The following is a 20,796-nucleotide window of genomic DNA, read 5'->3' on the forward strand; positions in this document are numbered from 1 at the left end:
AGAGTTCTAAAATTTATATTATTAATCTTTTTTCAGTATTAGCCACGTCATCCGACGCCATCGCCATTGATAACGATCGACCGACGTCCGTTTTGTTTGGCGGTAGAACTATGACTAAAGCTGTAATAAGTATATAGTCTATGACTAATGCGCTGTCCGGTGCGATCGCCCGTCCACACGCGCGAATTTGGTACGGTCCGCACCAAGTTCGGATGAAAAAACCATCGAACCAACCGTACCGTCAATAATAATAATTATGTCCGGCGGACCACTGTACACACGATCGAATATGGTCCGGAGCGCACCAAGGTCACGGTGCGGTCCGTACCAAATTCGAACGTCTGTTTATAACTTTAAGGCTGCGAGGGATCGGGAGGAGGGAGTGATCCTGGAGGCCATTCGTCTGCGCCCGCACAGCCTGCGCCAGCGGCAGCTAACAGCTTCCGCCGGTCAGTCTGCACTCGACCACCGCACGCGACGCACGTCCTGTACCGCCCCAACCCCGAGTGACCCCTCGAACGAACGATACCGCGATTAACAAAAACTAAAACCGCTTTGCAATAACACATGTGAGCTTCAATAACTTATTTTAATTTAGTGAACAGACTGTGAATTTTGAAACGAAAAAAATTTAAATGTTAACGAATTAGCGGCCAACTCAGGTGAGTCACTTATTGTTATTAAAAATGTTATATTTGCTATTCTGTTACCGAATGTAAGAAGGTTATTGTACTTTTATTTAATGCACAGTTATATGGTAATTAATATGTAGTTTATGTTACCAACTACTAAAATAATTTGTAACAAACGAAATATTTAAAATATTAGTCATTTACAGTGATTGGTGACTAATGATGTCACTTAGTTTGATGTTTTGGCTAAACGATCTTGTTATTGAATATTGATGTATGTCTCAAGGTGAGAATTATTTACAATATATGCTGTTGGTTTACAAATATTGCCTATTATTGCACTATTGTACTAGAGTTCTAGACCATTAAATATGTCGCGTATGCTTCCAAGAATTCTTAGGTATATTGATCCTGTGCAAAAAATGTTAAAACGGTCGTGGAATGCCGTAGTTCTACATGTCATTGTTTATCATATTAAATTAGGTACTTACAAAATTGTAGGTATATGTAGCTCTGTGTCTTATGTTTTCATATTCTTTCTATTTAATGGGAATATACCTATTTTAATTAAATAGGTAAGTATTAAGGTTTATAAAAAATTCGAACAATAGATTTGAAATTGGAACGTCAGATGGTAAGATGTAAAAATTAGGTTTTCTTTTTTTTATCTCGTTGCGGTTTCATTTTTTTATAATTTAAGGAGGTAATTACCTACTTGCGTGAAACAAATACAAAAGTGCATAGAATAAATAATATTATTTTATAAGGTACATATATACCTATGTAGGTATAATTGAAATAGGTCAGTAAACTGTATTTAAATTATAATAAAGCTGCTTGCGGTTTCAGCTTGAATTCAGAACTCATGAGCAATTAATGTTAATTGATATAGGTAAATTAGGTAGCTAGGTACCTATTTATGTTTTTGTCCACAAGTTTTATTTTGCAAGTAACTTAAGTTATATCTAGTTAGGCATTTTACTAGTAGCTTATCCATATGTAGCCTTTAAAATATCCCACTTTTACGGCATTCTGTTCAACAAGGTCCGTGTTTTTAGAATATCTGTAACAAACAAACTCAATTAAATGTCTTAGACTATGTATGTGTCGTGGCCATATCGTAGATTTGCTCATTTCATGATATGATCGATCATTTCGTGAAATGGTCGCATTTCATGAAATGCTCGAATGTCTATTGGCCACATCATGATGTGGTTTGGGCAGATCAATGATAAGAAATCGTTTCTCGATATGGCCAACTAAACGCGCGGTTTTTTCATGAAATGATCAAAATTATTTGATCATATCGTAAAATAGTTACATTAATTATTGGTAGAGGCGCTGCAAGCACTGTGTTTATGTGATAAGATGGCGGCCGCTGGCAAAAATTTAATTATTCGCAATTTAAAACTTCATAGTTCGTTTTATTACAATATGAAGAAAGTCATAGCAAATAATTTACGACGAAGAGGTTCGAGTACTATGGAAAATGCGGATATCTTATATTGAAGAAAAAATGCGTCTAAAATCCTTTACATAAATATATTTATATATCCTATGTTATTATAATTGTTCCTTTTTTTCAAAAAGCGATTCGCTTCTGGCGTTCTTTATTAAAGTCTAACCTAACCTAACCTAAATGTTTTCTATTGCAAAAACCATTCGCTTCTGGCATTCGCCGGCCACTGCCGTGGCACTAACTTATATGACAATAAACAAGTTCTAAAAATATTCAGAATTTTTTAATGTTTTATGGACTTTATATATTTTATACGATCTGGCCAAATGTGGATGACCATATCGTGAAACGTTGACGATTTAACGATCTGATCAAAACATGTTGGCCATTTCATGAAATGCGACCATTTCGTGAAATGGCCACTCATATCATGAAATGATCAAATCTACGATATGACCACGACACATGAATAACTAACCAGTGCGCGGAGGTACTAAATGGGCATGACGGCTTCTAGGTTCTATTCCCGTAGGAAACGAATACAAAAACCTCATCTAAAGATTCGCGAAAACACGCGAAACATATCTTTATGCGTCTGCCCCATACCAAACATTGTCCCATCAAAGAACATGGGACAATGTTTGCCAGGAAGTTCCAATTTTCCAAATGTCATTGTTTGTAAATTTTGTAACCAGTGCAGTGAATTCCGACGTAAGAATATGCCTCGCCATAGAGAAAATGTACCTAGGTACCTACTTACATTATCTGCAGAGTTGGTGTTTAGGTACCAATAATTATTGAAAAATAATAAATATTTTTTGACTTAAACTTTTTGGTCGACAACCCTATCGATATCTCCCTTACAAATCTATTGTCACAATTAGACACATATTTGTGTCTAATTATGACTTCAAAATGTAGAGTATACCAGTCATTGTCATTTCGTTCGCTCTGTTGGGCAGTAGGCAGTAAGTTATTATGTAACCAGGCACACTGGAGTTACCCGACACCGCAAAGGAGCTGTCAGTTGTGGTTGAGTTTAGGGTTGTCAAATCTAAGAAATAATTATCCGATTTACGTAATGGTTTAATTAATAGATTCAGTTTGGATAGAGATTCTTGTTGTCTTGATTTTGATGTTAAGCTATTTTTTATTTGTTTTTTCAATGCAACTACTCCTTTCGATTAATGAAAATTTCTCTATCAGTATTCATCTGATAAGCATAATAACAAAAGACGTAGGTAGTAAACTAAATAATAATGTAATGTAGTAAACAAATTAATACTTTTTAAATTTCCTCTTTTCACAACTTTAATACAATAGCTTATTTTGTACAATACAATTATAAAAAAAAACAACAAGTATTTTTAAAACAGAAGATTCAAATAGGTATACCAACCCTAAGTAACAAAGGGAAGTAAAGCTGCGTCAGCGACACCCTGTGGCGACACCCAACACCGACCCAGTGGCATCAGACCATAACACATCTCCTAACCTATATTTACTATTTACTTGTAAACAATGTTGTACCGTCTTAGGTACGTACTGTGGCTGTTCCGGGTTGTTAAGAAAAAAATAATAATCTAATTAAAATAATAATTTGGAATAATGTAGATTCTTATTGGAGAAAGAATTTTTCGTATAAGCTCTCGTTTTTGTGGTTATCGTATGAAAAATAGATCAAGTATTTTGTCATTTATGATAAGAAAATACAGGATCGACATAAAATTAAGGACAATAAATGTAGCAGTCTAAATTATGAAATCCTATTTAACTATGTCAGCAAATACTTAAAATATTTCAAAATAATAAGTAACCATGCCCAAATAATTTGCTCATTAATATTGATGATATGTAATATGTATGATGATTAATATTGACGAATATGAATTCTACAATACGCCTTGACTATAAATACTTATACCCAAGTACTGGAATCCTACTCCTTTTTGCAGTCGTGCAACAAAAGTCACCTTTACGCTAAAACATTTTCTTTTACTACGACTGATAAAAACTCGTTTTTCGAATTAATTTTATTATATCAGTCCAAATAACAACCTTGTGTTAATTTTGGTACTTTCTTTTGATAGTAAATAAAACAGTTAAAGTACTGTAATAAATTTTATTTGAAGGTTGAATACAATGTATCTCTACACAATGTTAATTACATGTCGAAATTTTATTTATAAAAAAATATGGCATCGAATTCGATTATGAAATAAATCACGAAGTTAAAATTTGTTTATGCATCAAAAGTAGGAATGTAGGTAATTTTCAGTGTAGGATCTGTTTCTCATAATAATCGTATTAAATTATTGGAAATCAATTAAGAAAAAGTTTGTACTTAACTTTCTAAAAATTATAATAACCAATCATATTATACAAATAAATAGTTTATAACAATATGTATACAGATTGCTCTTATTCGGGTGGAAATAAAATCAATAAAAATATTTTTCTACCACTACATCAGAATTGGTCCATCCATTACCCATTTTCAATATAACATACACGCAAAACAGTAACAACGTGTCCTATCATATTATAATGTATGTACTATCTTATTTATTGACCTCCACATTCCTTCATTATCTCCGATGCATTGTCACTCCTTATGTACTCAATGCAATACGTGAATACAATTAATTAAATAATTTGTATAATTACATTGGAAATAAACGCTTTAATTAGCCATTTTTGGAAGACATAACAGTTTTGTAAGGAATTTTATGTTACTAGGCGAAAAAAAGGGCTTTGATTTAGTAGATTTACGTCACGTACCTGATATTATTCTTTTTACTCTGTAATTAATTACAATTTGACAAATAACTCGTTAGAAGAATCTTAATAATCTGTTGGTTATAGATAGTCTGTGACGTTATGCCTAAGTTAAAATGGCGCCATAAAGGATTTTATTTCAATGATGAATTTATAGGCGGATTAGATTTTACTTGATTAACTCGTTAAATAAAAAGTTTTTATATTTAAAACAAAATAAGGCGGTTTAAATCAATAAAAAATAATTATATATAATAATTATATAATATAATAATTATGACGCGGTTTCGTGGGATGCAAAGGCGCAGTGGATAGAACAATGGATAGAATCGAAATATCGAAGTATTTTCGTTGACTAAAATAATTTCATAAAGGTACAGTAAATATTTATATTACGAAATTATTCAGACAAAATTTTAATTGCAAGTTATTGCCCATAATATGGCTCTTCCCAACAAAGAAAATAACAACATTAAAAATAACGGCTGCGACCATAATCAGAAAACTTTCTATTCCAAATAATTTCTAAACTGTTACAGAATATACAATTCTTGCATATATCTTACCTGTATCTAAAATATAATGAAAGTATATTTTACTTTAAAATATACATTTGTGCATTACGGTAGTTAACTTATAAAATGTTAATTAGCAGTAATTGGCATAAATTAACCTCTTTAAATACAAGTAATTTAAAATATCAGCGACATATGGTTTTTTTAGGACAAGCGAAAAAGCCGAATAAAACTTCCCTTGTTCTATATCCACTTATCCAGTAATGAAGTTTTCGTAAACAAAAGAATGTCTTAAATACCTACATGAGTTAATTGTAAAGATTGGGGATATGAAATATTACCTATTTTTTGTTGTTAGAATAATAGTTTTACATATTTTACTCTAAAAAAAAACTACCTCATTTTCTCAACTCATAAGAAGTTGATTTGAGGGAAAAAAACATCCTGAATTTTATTATTTTCTTTACTACTTTGCCGTGAAAGCACAGACTTTCTTATTTACAATATAAGTACCTACGGATTTTTATTGGAAACGAATAAATACACATACAGGTATATTATTTGTACACAATGGGTTAGTTTCACAGGCTCAAAGTTTACCAGATCTTTGAAGCGTAACTCCCTTCTCAATGACCTTAGAAACGTCGCGTGAACTTTTATTTCGATACTAAGTGATGCATTCGACTTTGTTCACAAAGAAGTAAAAGATACATTATAAAATTATAAATACATTCACGCAAACATTTTGTCTGTAATTTTCATTGATAAATGTTTTGTAAGATCATGAAATAAGGTATAAAACTGAGATATATTCTTGTAAGTACTGAATATTTTTAATCAATTTTAAGGTTACTTTATGAGTGGGTAGGTTGAGGCCTATTGTTAATTTTAAACCAAATCTAATGATATTTAAACATTAAAATTCAATTAATTTTACATTCGGAAAACACATAAAAGCCTATCCATATTTTTAATGTAACCTTAACCTTTAGAATAAACAATAAGATTAAATAAAAAGTAAAGATGCGCGAAGGCGTGGCGTGGGCGAAGCGAGCGTGTCTCGAGCAAACGCGAAATTATTTGCAATTATAGCAAATACAATATGTTAATTTATTTAACTAAAAAAAAACTTTCTGTCGCGGCGCGAACCGCCACCTTTAGTAGTAATGTTTTATGTTTTTAGGCTGCGGATTCAAATTCAAATATTTAAGTTTTGGTTTAAGCAGGTAGGTAGTTCCGAAGTAAAATATGGATGTAAAAACTTTGAGATACTTCAACGCTACTGGAACTATCTAAAATGTGTTAAATTTAGTTACGAAAAACTAGTATATATTAACATTTTTTTGGATACCGTATAACTACATAGTTTTAACTTCTAACCCACAAGTCACATAGTTTGTGTAAAAAACGTAAAAGAAAGCTTCTGGCCATTTATACTACTTTCTTGTAAAATAATATAACCCCTCCCTTGCAGTGTGATGCACATACAAACACTCATATTTTTTTAAATTAATTTATGTACATCAATAATGCAAGAAGCGATGACACATTATAATTATTTGTAAACAGTCGAAGAGGAAATTTGTTCTGTGTATATTTGATATCAATACCCAGAACGGCTAAGCAATCGATGACGAAGTATTTGACATTAATTAACAGTTATTTATAACTTGCTGATGGCCACTTTTGTGTCATAAATTTAGCAGAACAGATAAAGTATGCGTTATTGTTATTTACAAATATAAATCTTTGTAATTATTTATTCTATTATAATATGATATTACTTATGTCATTTATATGGATTTTTTATTATATTTTAAAGACTTTCAAAATGAAATCGAAATTCATAAAAATAGTTTTCTTACAGTAAAATAGAAATTACTAGGTTATCATTTATAATTTTGAGGTTATTTTACAATTTCTAATACGTGATATAATTTTCCTGCCAATCACAAGAGCACAGATAATCTATAACAATGACATATACATCACACCCACGCTTGAAACAATCGTTATTTGTAAATATTTAACGATGTTTATGCGCAGTTCAAATCTCTCAGTTATTGTTTGACATTTTATTATCTTCGAGATAAATGTATTGTTTTGCGATTGTTATATGATAAATATTATATTAGTATTACCTGTATTGAAAATAAACTACATTAACTGCATGTTAATATTTTATGAGATCACTTCCTGTCGGTCTCTCTAATTGTATGTATTGACTATTGTATGTATGACTTCATTTAATGTGGTGAATTACATTTTATCATTTCCGTGATTTACGTAAAAATATAGAATTTAACAGACATTCCTGTAACGACAAAATATGTTCTCAATTACGAGCGTACCTATCATAGGGGTTTTCGACTGATTCTTTATAGTTGTACCTGTTTACAAATTTAATCCTAATTTTTGAGTAAAAGAATAACAAAATTTAATTTATCCTAAAGACATTCAGCTTTATTACCAATTCATATAAAACAAGCATCTACAATCTACATACTTACCTGTAAAGTCAAACAGAAGAAATAATTCATTTAATTATGTCATAAATTAATCTATGTCAGTTATATTGACCTCTGAGAGAATTGGTTGGAAATTATTCTATTAATCTCACGTAACGTCTATTTTTGTCTATGCGCACCTTTTTGTTATTTAATAGTTGTGTAAAACGTACGATATAATATAAGGACTTAACTAAATAATATTACTAAACTTTTTCCAGTCTTTATTAACTTTAATCTATACTAAAAATAATATTATAAAGCTAAAGAGTTTGTTTGTTTGTTCGAAATCGCAAATCTCTGGAACTATTAATCTGATTTGAATCTTTCGGTGTTAGATAGCTCATTTATCGAGGAAGGATATAGGCTATAATATATCATTACACTACGACCAACAGGAGTGGAGTCACGCGGGTGAAACCGTGGGTAACAGCTTGTTTCTAATATAATTTCGATTTATCGAATGGTTATTTCATTTGAAGTAGGTATAATATGTAATAATATGTTGTATCCAATATACCTAATAGGATTTGAATAGATACTCGGACGTTGCATCGAGATTATTAAAAGCCTATGTCATGCAAATAACTTATTACCGACTAATCTATTTACCTAAATACATTTATTTTGTTTTTGTATAAAATAATCACAGACGAGTTTACATTCATACATTGTTCCAATAAATGTTTAAAATACTAAATAATTAATATTATAAATGCGAAAGTTTGTTTGTAACTCCTTCACGCAAAAACTGCTGAACCTTGGATAGATACATAGGATAGTTTTTATCTCCAAAAACCCGCAAGAGCGGGAACTATGCGGGTTTTCCTTTGACTACGCGGGCGAAGCTAAGCTAAGCTAAGAAGCGAAAAACTAGTTACAGATAAACTTTTTACGAATATCGAATACTACATGTTCGACGTTATTATTATTATTAGTCATTTATTTTGTTTACTTGCCAAATATAATGTAATATGGAACTTGTAAGGGAAGGCACTGCCTTCTGAGATACAGGTAATTACCTAGTTCAGAAGGCAGAGCAATATTGTAATGTAATATTTGAAGTTGCTTATTTATTCTTCTCTCTTGTTTACAAATAATTATTCAAATACATTGATAATCTTAGAGCTGATTCAATGATGTCAGCGGCACCGTTCACACGACATTGACAGTACTGACCACTTGCTGGAGCCTGGGGCTACATGCTGCTAGTCTAGGTAACCTAATATTGTACCAAAATAGCATATTTATATCACTTGATCGTTTAAGATAAAATTTTGTTTGAAGATAGTTTGTGTGTCGTGTTAAAAGATATCTACAACTTTTCTCAAACATGTATTTATTCAATAAGACTTTTCCTAGAAGCCCTTTTGAATCATCATAACATAATTTTACCATTTACCATTAACAAACATACAGACTTCAGTAGACTGAAAATACCTAAACTATAAAGTATAGGTATAGATACTAACTTATACATAGGTAATTAGGTAGTTAAATATATGAATATCCATTTACCTACTCGTTGTATTTTATGATCCACTTTAATTATTTTTTGTATGTTCTGCTCCTATATTGGACTATTATAAAAAATTTACATCATAAATTAATATTTCAAAACCACAGATAAGCAAGTTTCAATTTTACCCACTTTAAAAGATTAAAAGGTTTTAAATATATTTTAATTATTTGAACAATCGCCCGAAGATCTGTTTGTTTAGGATCATTTATCCACATACTAATTCACACAGAGTCGCTAAAATTATGTTTCCTGTGAATTAAATGCTCAACTATTTTACACGCATTTCAGAGTTCATTTTAGTTTTGGATAGAATAATTATGATGATGTGTTCCTTACTTCCTTAACATAAGGTTTTTACTGCTACAGTAATAGTTTTAGTAAAAGTTAAATGAAAACTTTATCACTTTGTCTCATAGCATTGTGGTTCTTTTAGTACAAGTATAATCTGTATTAAAATACATAATATTAGGTATGTACTTGATGCCTCTAGGTCCTAGGATACCAGTCAATGTTTGATGTAGCACTGCATTAGTGTTCTGTGGCAGTACGTTCAAAAACAAAAAAAAAAAACTATGCTTTACAAGTGAAACAATATTGTATCTTACACAAATCTTGTTCGAAGCATTATTATAAAATCTGAACGCATAGAAATAAATGGGTTCATCCAAGATATTGGACAAACTTTAACATCTAAATAAAAGAAAGAACGTAATAAATACATAATTTACTCAAAGCGACGGCATATTTATTTGATTTTATTTTTCTGAAGCTCCAGACTGATTAACAGTAGCTATTGACTCAATAACTATGCCTTTTAAAATAACTCGTAATTCTACTACACTAGTATAAATTATAATTAAAGTCTACTAATTTATAGTCTTAACTCGTCTCCATGTAACCTCACCACAATGCGTGGGTAGCCCGGACTCGAACCCTTCGTTAGATCCTGCGAGCGCGCCGCGACCGTCTGTCGCCTGCGCCTGCGCATTCGCGTACTTTATATATCTATTTTGAACTTGGTAAGCGTATTTTTCATGTATATTTAGTTTCTTCACGATGTAGAGGAATGTTAGAGTTTGATATATGTATTTATTTTTATAAAGTTAAGTTCAGTTTTCTAATATTTTTGTTCTAGTAAACAAATATTAATTCTTAAGCTCTGAATAGCTTTCTGCTCGACTTCCCTTGCATGAACTTTACATTACCAAACTTTCAACCTTATTAAGTTAAAGGGCGATAGTTTAAAATCGCTTTAGGGCCTTTGTCCTTTATTTTTGCGACAAAAGAAGCCATCTTTTTCGAAGTCTAAGCTATAATTATAACTACATCTTTTGTTCACTTGGCACTTGGCAGTTGGTAGTGTTGCGTTTATACCAGCTCTTTTCAATACAAATTAAGAGTAACAAACATTCTAAAATAAATAACAGATAACGTTGAGTTATTCAACTAATTAAGTAATCAATCGTTAATTTGTCCTTATCTTGAAACAAGAGCCCACTGTTTCATATAATAGGAGCTTGTGTCAATCAATGATTGGTTAATAGAGGGACAGACATACCAGATGGTACAATGTTATATTTTATCCTAGACTAGGAACCCGCCCGGTTCCGCTTGTGTTTACTCGATATTAAAATATTGCCTGTTTTATTTTTTAACACAGTTTTGAGTTCATAAACTAACGTACAATCAAATATTGCTTTCATTGACGGGAAATAGTTGTTTATGGTTACCACTTTATAATATTTGCGTAGATTGTGTATGCAATTACACATGCAGATCATTATATTATGATGATATATGATGTGATGAATGACACTAACAGTAATTATTGAGACTTATTTAACGACACCTATCAATCTAAAATCCATCAAGCTGCTTATTCTGAAGAACTAAAATCGTTCTCGGGCTAACTTCTATGTCTATGTCGACGTGTTTCTATGTTTTCGGGCTAACTTGTTCTCTTATTAAAAAATATATCAACTTCCCTAAACTGATTTTCAAATAACCAAATCTTTATTATATGCAAATCTTTGATTAAAAATGCCATGTGTTTTGTGTCTATGTTATAACATAAATGATATCAAACGACATGGTACAAGAAAATATATAAAATATATAAAAATAAGTTACGTTGTTTATTAACGGAAATAAGTACTTATTATAATATTATACCTTAAATGTGCCTTCACGCTTGTCTAAAAATGGCTACAACCCTTAAACAATAAATTTATTAAGTATCTAGATTACAGATAAACCGCAAAGGAAGAGATTGGGATCTAGTCGTGATCTGTCGTAATAAATTTATATTTACTTAAACTACAATTAGGTGAGAAATAAGCGGTGACGTAAGGTATCACTTCGCGGTTCGCCCACCAGTCTTCCCCCACGTATTGTGGTACATTTTTATAACCTAGGTTACCTGTACCACAGTCCATAGATAATATAATACTATTCTAGTACACTGTCCCTACTACTGTTTTCGGATTTGACCTGTAATGTTTAGTATTCGTGGTATTTTGTTTGAACTCTTTGGATTATAATTTTTTTATTGTCAAATTGATTTAAGTTTGGACATTTGGGAGAGTCGTGTTGTTTTGTTTCATGAATGAAGGTTGATTTAGGATTTCCTATCTTTCTAATGTCATCGACTTTTCACTGTACCTTTAAAAATATTTAAGTAAGTATTATCTTCTTAGTGTTTAATGAAATTTTATACCAAAGTTTACCTTGGTTAAATCGAATTGTTTTCTAAACTGGCAGACTAAACTCGCGGTTTCGCGCGGGTGTCTCAAACATTATAATAATTGATAATTCCTTTCTCGGTACAGTTGGAATGATGTCACTTGTGAAAATAAAATTTGCTTGTATCGACGCCTTGGCATTAATACAGTCATGACTGCATAATTTGTTCGTGCGAATTTATTGACATGTTTTTAATGTAGTTTATTGGAATTGTAAATAGAATTACCTATGTAGTATTGTATTTGTATCACGTTGTGAAGGTTTTTGATTCACAAATTGTCATACTTTGTCCCAGTTTCACGCATTTTGAGATGTTTTTCCAGCGCAGCGTTAAGAGGCTTAGATTTTGTGAAATATTTATAACTTTCGTTTGAGAGATGTCGTCAGATACTACGAGAGTTGTGACTTGTGGTTTGAACTTTTGAATATAGACTTATCCTTATTATTTTCACAAATTATCATCCTTTTTGTCTATCAAATCCTTTACAATAAATAGGAACGGGTCAAGGTAGTGTAACAACATAAAGATACCAGCTCTAAAACCAATCGAAATATAGTGACCATTTCTACGGTCATTTCTCGGACCGTAACGTTCAGTTACCGCTGAACAACATTGTTAAAGGCGTTGGTTCATTTGTAAAGTTTTATGAGATGTTTCATAAACGTATGAGTAGTGAAGTACAATGTTGTGGCTCATCTGTAGCATTTATTTTTGACGTGACAACGTCTTATAATTCGATAGAGCCGGCTGCACGCACGAAAAAACATGACTCATGCGGCGTTACCTCGCTCTGAGGCGTTCCATGTAAGGCTTGAAGTGCAAGCGAGAGCGCGGAACGAGCGACAAAAAGGCACAATCGGACGTTGTCACGTTCAACTATCGTCAGTAAACCGACTTTACAGACAAACAATTTTATATTCTAAGTTGGGAGAGTTTTCAAAAAAGGCCGTTTTGAATTCGTTTGCATTTTTTGTGTTTCATACTTCGGATATTGCGACTGGATGAACCGATTTTGATTATGATTTTTTTATTTGCTTTCCGTTTGGTCTTGGTTTGGTCTCATTTAAATTTTGTGTGGTTCCGACCATTTGAAGGCGGTTTAGTTTTTTGTTAAAAATGTTTATAAATGAACACGAGTCGCTATATAATATCCTTGATCCTACAGTTAATACCCTAAGGTGTAAGACTGCTTGCATAATGACGTCATGGCATATTCGTTCTTTTGTGCCCATATTAGGGTCTGTTTTCGTGATATATCGTGGGTACAATAAAAGGTTACAATGGAAATGTCTACTTAGCATAGATGTACAGATAGTTACAATGTGTTGTACAGTACTAATGGATTCCTCTGCAGATTGTTTTGGATATATTATATACCTACGTGTTTTAAAGACGCCTCTAACATCTTTGGTTAAATGGTTAGCGTGTGTTATAATATGAGGTGTTTGTTTTATTCACATGGTTATCCATGTCTGAGTTTTCAAGTGAGAAACATTTTTAGAATATTGTTTCTATTTCTTCCATTGATACTATTTATGATATGTAAAAGGTAAGACTAAGCTATTAAGCCGCCTCCTCTCAAAAGTATGCCCAAGCCGGTCATCATTTCTCATTTAAAAGCAATTTAAATAAAGTCAATGCCAATGTCAAGTTCCGTTTTGTGTCTTGTTCCGTTTGACACTAGCTGAGCACGCGGTTTTACTCACTCGATGCACGGATATACCCGTTGTTTAATAACATGATTGTATTCTATTTAAAAAATATCTATTTAAAAAATATCTAGCTCTATTTAATTAGTGCATGCTGTGTTAACTTTTACTTATTTGTTACTGTTTCGCAAGAACGTCGCTTCTTATCTTCTCTTGATAAGAATAAGGGAGATCAACGTTTGAAAGCTATATATTTATATATTGAAGAATAACTCTAAAGCCGAAAAGCTCCGGAAAGCTTCAACGATAAACAATGACAAACACACGTTAATAATAATAGTTTATGAACACTAGAATAACTGGGTAGTCTAGTTAATCGTGTTAAATTGAATGAAAAAGCGCCGTGAACGCGAAGTTCATGTTATTTTGTAAAACTTTAGATACCCATACAGTACTCGGGGGATCGGCCCGCCGCAAAACCTGAATCGGGATTCCTAGGGCTGTCATCTTACAGGAATTAAGTCTAGACTAGTTACTGATAGTAGACTAATTTTGCCTTTGAGTTCAAAGGTTGAAATCCTATAATAAAATGTATATAGGTATAGGTTTTAAAGTTCTGTTAAACATGTTGTGTTATCGTTTTGTTGGTTTAAAATTTACAAATATACATACAATACAAACAAACTTTACATTAATAACATTTGTAGGATGTACCTATTAGTTTAGGTGCATGAAAAAAAAGTATTTTGATAGCGTTATAAACAAATATCAACCAATTTAATATTATATCATTTTGGTTCGTTCAAACGATCATTTAAATTTTTAAACCAATCTTGATAAACTTACACAAAGTTTTCTCTATGACTTAAGACAGTCGGATAAAAATATAAATTTCCATAAAAATATAAATTGGATATCTTGTTAGCGCACCCCTGGTGCATCGTACAAACCGGTCTCGTTTATATCTATCTATATGTTTGTATGTTTGTATGTGTGTACCTTCGGGCTTCATGCGAATCGGTTTGTGAATTTATGACCTTGTATCGCTATAAATAGGCTGCCGTCATAAATAAATCTGATATAAATAGAATTTATAATAAATTATATTTCTTTATTAACTTTTTAACGGGGTCTAAACAAAATTCGAACAGCGAGTGAGTTCACGGACAGAATAATCTACCGTAAATTATATAGTTTCTTGTTATATAAAACTTAATGTTAAATTAATCACTAAATAATTATATAATTTACCGGCACCTTAATATGTTTCTCTTTTTTTAACATAGTTTTCCGTAGATTAACATCCCACTTATTAATATAGATATTTATATTATTTGTTACCATTAGAGTTCTTTTAATTATTCATTAGTGACTTATTTCCGTTAATAAGAATATTTTGTGTGATTTTCCATTTCTGTCTTTTAATCAAAAACCTATAAGTACCTATACAATAATACAATGAATTACTTATACGAATATAATTTATAGCATATACCTAAGTAGATGGATAATCTAAAATGATCGAGTTTGATCATTCAATAATATCTTTAAGCTAGTTCAATTGCAATAATTCAAAAGGAAATAAAAATAGTAAACAGTGTCGTATGTCTGTTTGTTGAAGTCTGCGAGACGTTGATAAATATTTTCTGGGAATGGCGCTGCGTGCACAAACTTCCTCTTGCCATAAATAACTATAGTTAAACAATATGAGAGATTACATATTGAATAACGATGGGCACAAATAAGTGTAGACAAAATTAAGTTATTTTTTAAGAAAAATCTATTAGATGAATAATTCGTGAGATCACTTTAAATGTGATGTTATTTTATTACTAGTCAATAGTCATAATTACGGAAATTAGCGTCATGATATCTATGAAATTATGCCTTGTTTATACTTTTTATATAAACAAATCTTGTTTAATTCGTGCTAGAACGGTAAAATCGAAAACACCATCCATTTTGATTTACATTAGTTCTACATGCAACTTCGTCTACATCGAATATTATATTTTTAAAGCATTTTTCACGTATGAACGGAAACTTCCTTGATAAATGAACTATCTAGCGAAAAATAATGTTTCTATTCAAAATAGTACTTTCTGAAATTATCACATTAAAAGGTTTAATATTTATCTTTAAAGCCTAAACACGTATGGATGTAAAAAATAAAAGTCATCACCACACTTAATCTTAAAGCTGCAATAACAAACCTCAGTCCTCACAATGATGTAATTTATATACAGGATGATATTCAACCCTCATAGCCTATAAGAGCTATTCACGTGAACCCTGTAAAAGGGATCCTGATGAGTAACTTCTATAGAAACCTGTCGATTGTGCGCAACTTGCCTTCCCATTGTGTATTGTTTCGATTGGTGTTGCTATTGGCATGAGGCATAAATGAGAGCAAGTATTGAAATTATATTCAATGCTAGCCGCTCCGCGCGGTTTCACCCCCGTGGCTCCTCTCCTGTTCGTCGTAGCGTGATGATATATAGCCTATAGCCTTCCTCGATAAATGAGCTATCTAACACCGAAAGAATTTTTTAAATCGGACCAGTAGTTCCCGAGATTAGCGCGTTCAAACAAACTCTTCAGCTTTATAATATTAGTATAGATTTAAAGAATTGTAAGTGAGTGGTAGGAAATGCTATTGAACTCAATAATCAAACGAACTTTAGAAATCAATCATAAAATTAGTTCACATGAGACCGTTACATTTTCTGGATGCTACGTTTTTTTTCACCAAAAATTACATGAAAAAGAACCATCACAATTGAAGAGATTTTCCACTAAAAATCTTATCAATTTCTTCGGCTTATGCCTGTGCTTATGCCCTAGGATTTAAATTAAATTCTCGACAAATCAGCTTAACGCTTTATGGTTGGCACCTGTGGTTGGCACTTGGCACATTTGTGACTAGCGTAAAAAAAAATTCGCGTTTTTCTGATGAAATACATCCGTAAACAGCACAATATCTTACCATTTTCTACGAAAAACGATAATCACAAATCCAAAAAATAATAAAATTACTTTAAGAATTAAGTCAATTTGATTAGAGTTGTCAATCTTCGTTGCGTATCGTCCTTGCAGAAAAATGTGGCCCATTTTTAGACTGATCGTGCGGGGTGAGGTAAGTGTTTAATTTTGGCGGGAGGCGGAGAGTGTCCGTTCTGTAGCGTTATGTATTCTGTGGCACTTTTATTCCCAGTGTGAGAAAGAGATGGCGCTATAAGAATAAGAATAAGAATAAAATAATTTTTATTAGGCACACCAAATTACCACCACCAACACAAACAAAAAAAAAAGAAATAATATAAAAATACACTCTTAAATATAATCTAACATAAAAATTAAAACTAAGAATATGATTTGTGTGGCGACTGGCGACCTAAAGGGTAAGGCCGCTCAGCTTATGCTATGCCGATATGGTCAGCATAGCGCTGGTTTTCAGGGCCCCACCAGACAACAAAATGCTTAAGTCTAAAGTGTCTCTCTCTGCTGTTAGATAATAAAACAATTAATTAAGAAATAAAATAATTATATATGTTTGCATGTATAGAATATAATATATTGCGGTTATTCTACCCATATTGTGAAATACATATACTTATATACATATATATATATATATATACTAGCGGTCCGCCCCGGCTTCGCCCGTGGTACATAATATTTACGTTTTCTCTACATAAAAACCATCCTCGTACTTCAAGGAATATAATAAAAAAAGAATTATCGAAATCGGTTCAGCCGTTCTCGAGTTATGCGCTTACCAACACATTTTGCGATTCATTTTTATATTATAAAAAATATATGCAGTTTAGGCAGTGTATTTTGATCATAGTATAAAGAGATCTCTCTTAGGTAGATAGAGACCAATCACCAAGCTCTACTGCTGCCTTCCATCTCGTCATATAAGTGGTTGAGAGAATTTAGTATAAATTCCCACTGAATCAGTGATACTTTTAAATATAAGTACTCGTAATTAAGTCGGTTAAAATAGGAGAATTGTTGATTTAGTAGATAGCACTTAACCTACTATAGATGGTGAACAAAAACTCGACATTAAAGAGAGCTCGAATAACTTCCAGAGCCATTTTTAATGAAAGGTGTTAAAATGGTTTGGGAATTAATTCCCGTCGTATAACACAAAATTCATTAGGAGTTTTTCAATTCAGTCATTAAAACAACTTCGCGCCCTACAAATGAAATAAAAAAGTTTTACAATAGCACTTAAAGCCCAAGAGGGTGAGAAAGGGCTAGTTCACACTGTACGATTTTAAGGGTTATTATCTACCCAGGAACTTATATTCTAAACTAGCGGTCCGCCCCGGCTTCGCCCGTGGTACATGTTTACGTTTTCTCTACATAAGAACCATCCTCGTACTTCAAGGAATATAATAAAAAAAGAATTATCGAAATCGGTTCAGCCGTTCTCGAGTTATGCGCTTACCAACACATTTTGCGATTCATTTTTATATATAAGATATATATATATATTTACATAATAATAAATAACCACAGTTTATAAATACATATAAGGAATTAAAAGAATACAACTATATTGCATACTATATAATACGTATATATTATAATAATAATAAACTGTTATATACAACGCAACTAAGGTTTTCCGACGAATTCGTTAATCAAATGTTTTTTATATTTATTCTTAAAAGAATTTTTAGATATTGACTCACGTATCGGCGGCGGTAGATTATTCCAACACTTAGTTGCGTTGTATACAAAGCTGCCTCTAAAGGCGGTTGTATGGTATCTGGGCATAATCATCATGTATGTTGATGCTCTTGTGAAGTGTGAGCCATCACCTACCCACCTAAGTTTATTAAAAAGGTATTTTGGTATCTGTGACGTCACCACCTCAAAAAGCATCACAGCAAAGTGAAGGCGCCTGCGTCTTTCCATATTGAGGGTTTTTGCCTGGATTAGATATGGCGTAACATGTTCTCTTGGCGGTATGTCCCAGCAGAACCGAGCACACGCGTTTTGAACCCGCTGTATGGCATTCTTGGTCCTTGCTAGCAATATTGCACCGTACATAGTATCTCCGAAGTTAAATTTCGAGAGAACTAGTGCCTCACAGAGCCTTATACGTAAGGGTGTGGTGATATAGTTTCTGATGCGATACAGTAGCTTTAACCTATAGAAACAGTTCGATATAGTTGTGTGGAAGTGCTTTTCGAATCTGAGGTTCTCATCGAATACAAATCCAAGATTACGAGCTTCTACGACACGATCTATAGTTTGCCCTTCAATTTTTAATGTTAAATCGTATCCAATCACTTTTTCGACCATCCTCGGTGTCCCTAAAACCATAAATTTGGTCTTTGTAGGATTAAGGACAAGTGAGTTTTTCTCCGACCACTGTGATATGCGCATCAGGTCCGAGTTTAGCTCAGCAATAGCCTCAGGAGTTCGGGACGGATGGAATGAGATGTATAATTGAATATCATCCGCATAAAGATGGTATCGACTATGCATTATCTCGCTGGTGATATCGGAGGTATATAGTATAAAGAGAAGTGGGCCCAAAATGGAGCCCTGTGGGACTCCCCTAGTTACCACCCTTTGCTGAGAATACACGACCCGTCCTCCTTGCGAAGTGCTACTGTTTGTGTACGATTGCTGAGATAGCTACTGAACCAACTGACCGCTTCCTTGCTTAACCCGTAAAACGACATCTTAGATAAAAGTAAAGGTATATTGATGGTGTCGAAGGCTCGAGTATAGTCAAGAAAGACAATAGCAGTGCTCATGCCCGAATCTTGCGCGGTCAAAATGTTATCAACAACATCAGTCAATGCAGAGACAGTACCTCGACCTAGACGCTAGACGAGCTATAATATGTATAATGTGAAATAAGAGGTCATAATACAGCCCCGGGTCATTTTTCCAAGTTGAAATAATACTGCATAAGTGACATAACACACACATTTGCAGTCTCTACATTGTGACTGTCAAAATGATAATTTTGTATGGAGTGTCCGGGGTGTGATAGTGCTATAATACCACCCAGGTCACCTAATTAGAACACTAATGACTAAATTTAAAAAGAAATACTTGAATAATGTGCACGCACCCGTTAATGACCATATGGCGATACCGACTTGCTATAAAAGGTAAGATTGCATAAAACCAGTTCGATGAAATTAAATAATGCTTATATCATGAACATGACGTAAGCACTAACTTTAGGCTTTATTTGCTTTAGTCTTTTTACGGAGATGTGTACTAAAATTCTAGACTTGATGTTTTTCTATTTTTAAAAGAACGTGGGAAAAATAACTTTTGAAATGAAACTTTTTTAGGCGCGTTGAGAGTAAAATTTCAAGGTCGCAGTACCGTCTAGTCAAGGCGACGCTTTTGGAATCTTAGAATCTTGCCAAGGAAGTTTCACTTCTGACACGTGTGTTCGGCACACAACGTAGGTACCTGTAGATGAAAATGATTTTTCTAAAGTATTTTAAATACAACGCAGAATAAATTATGACTAAAGAGAATGAATCTCGAGTTCTTGAAGTATATGATGCAAAACCGCAGACATCTAATATAAAACTAGCTGTGACCCGCGGTTTCACCTGCATTCATTTGAGACGAAAACTATTAGCACATTACAAGCGGGAAAATTTCGTCATAACATGATTTTTGCATAATATAGTTAAAGTTTTTGCAGCGGAAGCTCTTAATAAGGAACATTTTCCCGCTTTTCATTGTTGCTCCGCTCATATTGGTTGAGTGATGTCATATAGTCATACAGCTTTTCCCGTCTACTATCCACCACAATTTTTTTTCCAATTCGAATCGGTACGTGTTCCTGAGATTATCGCAAACTAATCAACAAACTGCAGTTAGTACGTTAGTATGAAATTATCAGTTTTTGAGCTAAACGCCATCGAAGGCAGAGATATTATTCATAATGCAAGGCATATAATAAATATCGATAACCACAGGCTAGTAAATAAGG

At 32.6% G+C, this 20,796-nt stretch overlaps 2 protein-coding genes across 2 annotated transcripts in view; one reads left to right on the forward strand and one right to left on the reverse strand.

Annotated features, from left to right (window-relative positions):
• The window catches only part of Usp30 (ubiquitin specific protease 30), a 109,519-nt gene that overhangs the window by 16,420 nt on the left and 72,303 nt on the right, over positions 1-20,796 (reverse strand). The window lies entirely within an intron of this gene.
• Positions 452-20,796, forward strand: part of LOC149483690 (uncharacterized) — a 70,847-nt gene continuing 50,502 nt past the window's right edge. The window contains exon 1 of the mRNA XM_089702839.1: positions 452-662. The gene's annotated coding sequence lies outside the window, so the exon portion shown is untranslated. The remainder of the gene's footprint in view (positions 663-20,796) is intronic.

This window comes from Colias philodice, chromosome 13 (assembly GCF_061535455.1).
Source record: "Colias philodice isolate Cphi_HAF_F1 chromosome 13, ilColPhil1 Martin Lab GWU primary, whole genome shotgun sequence".
NCBI classification, from domain to species: Eukaryota; Metazoa; Arthropoda; class Insecta; order Lepidoptera; family Pieridae; genus Colias; species Colias philodice.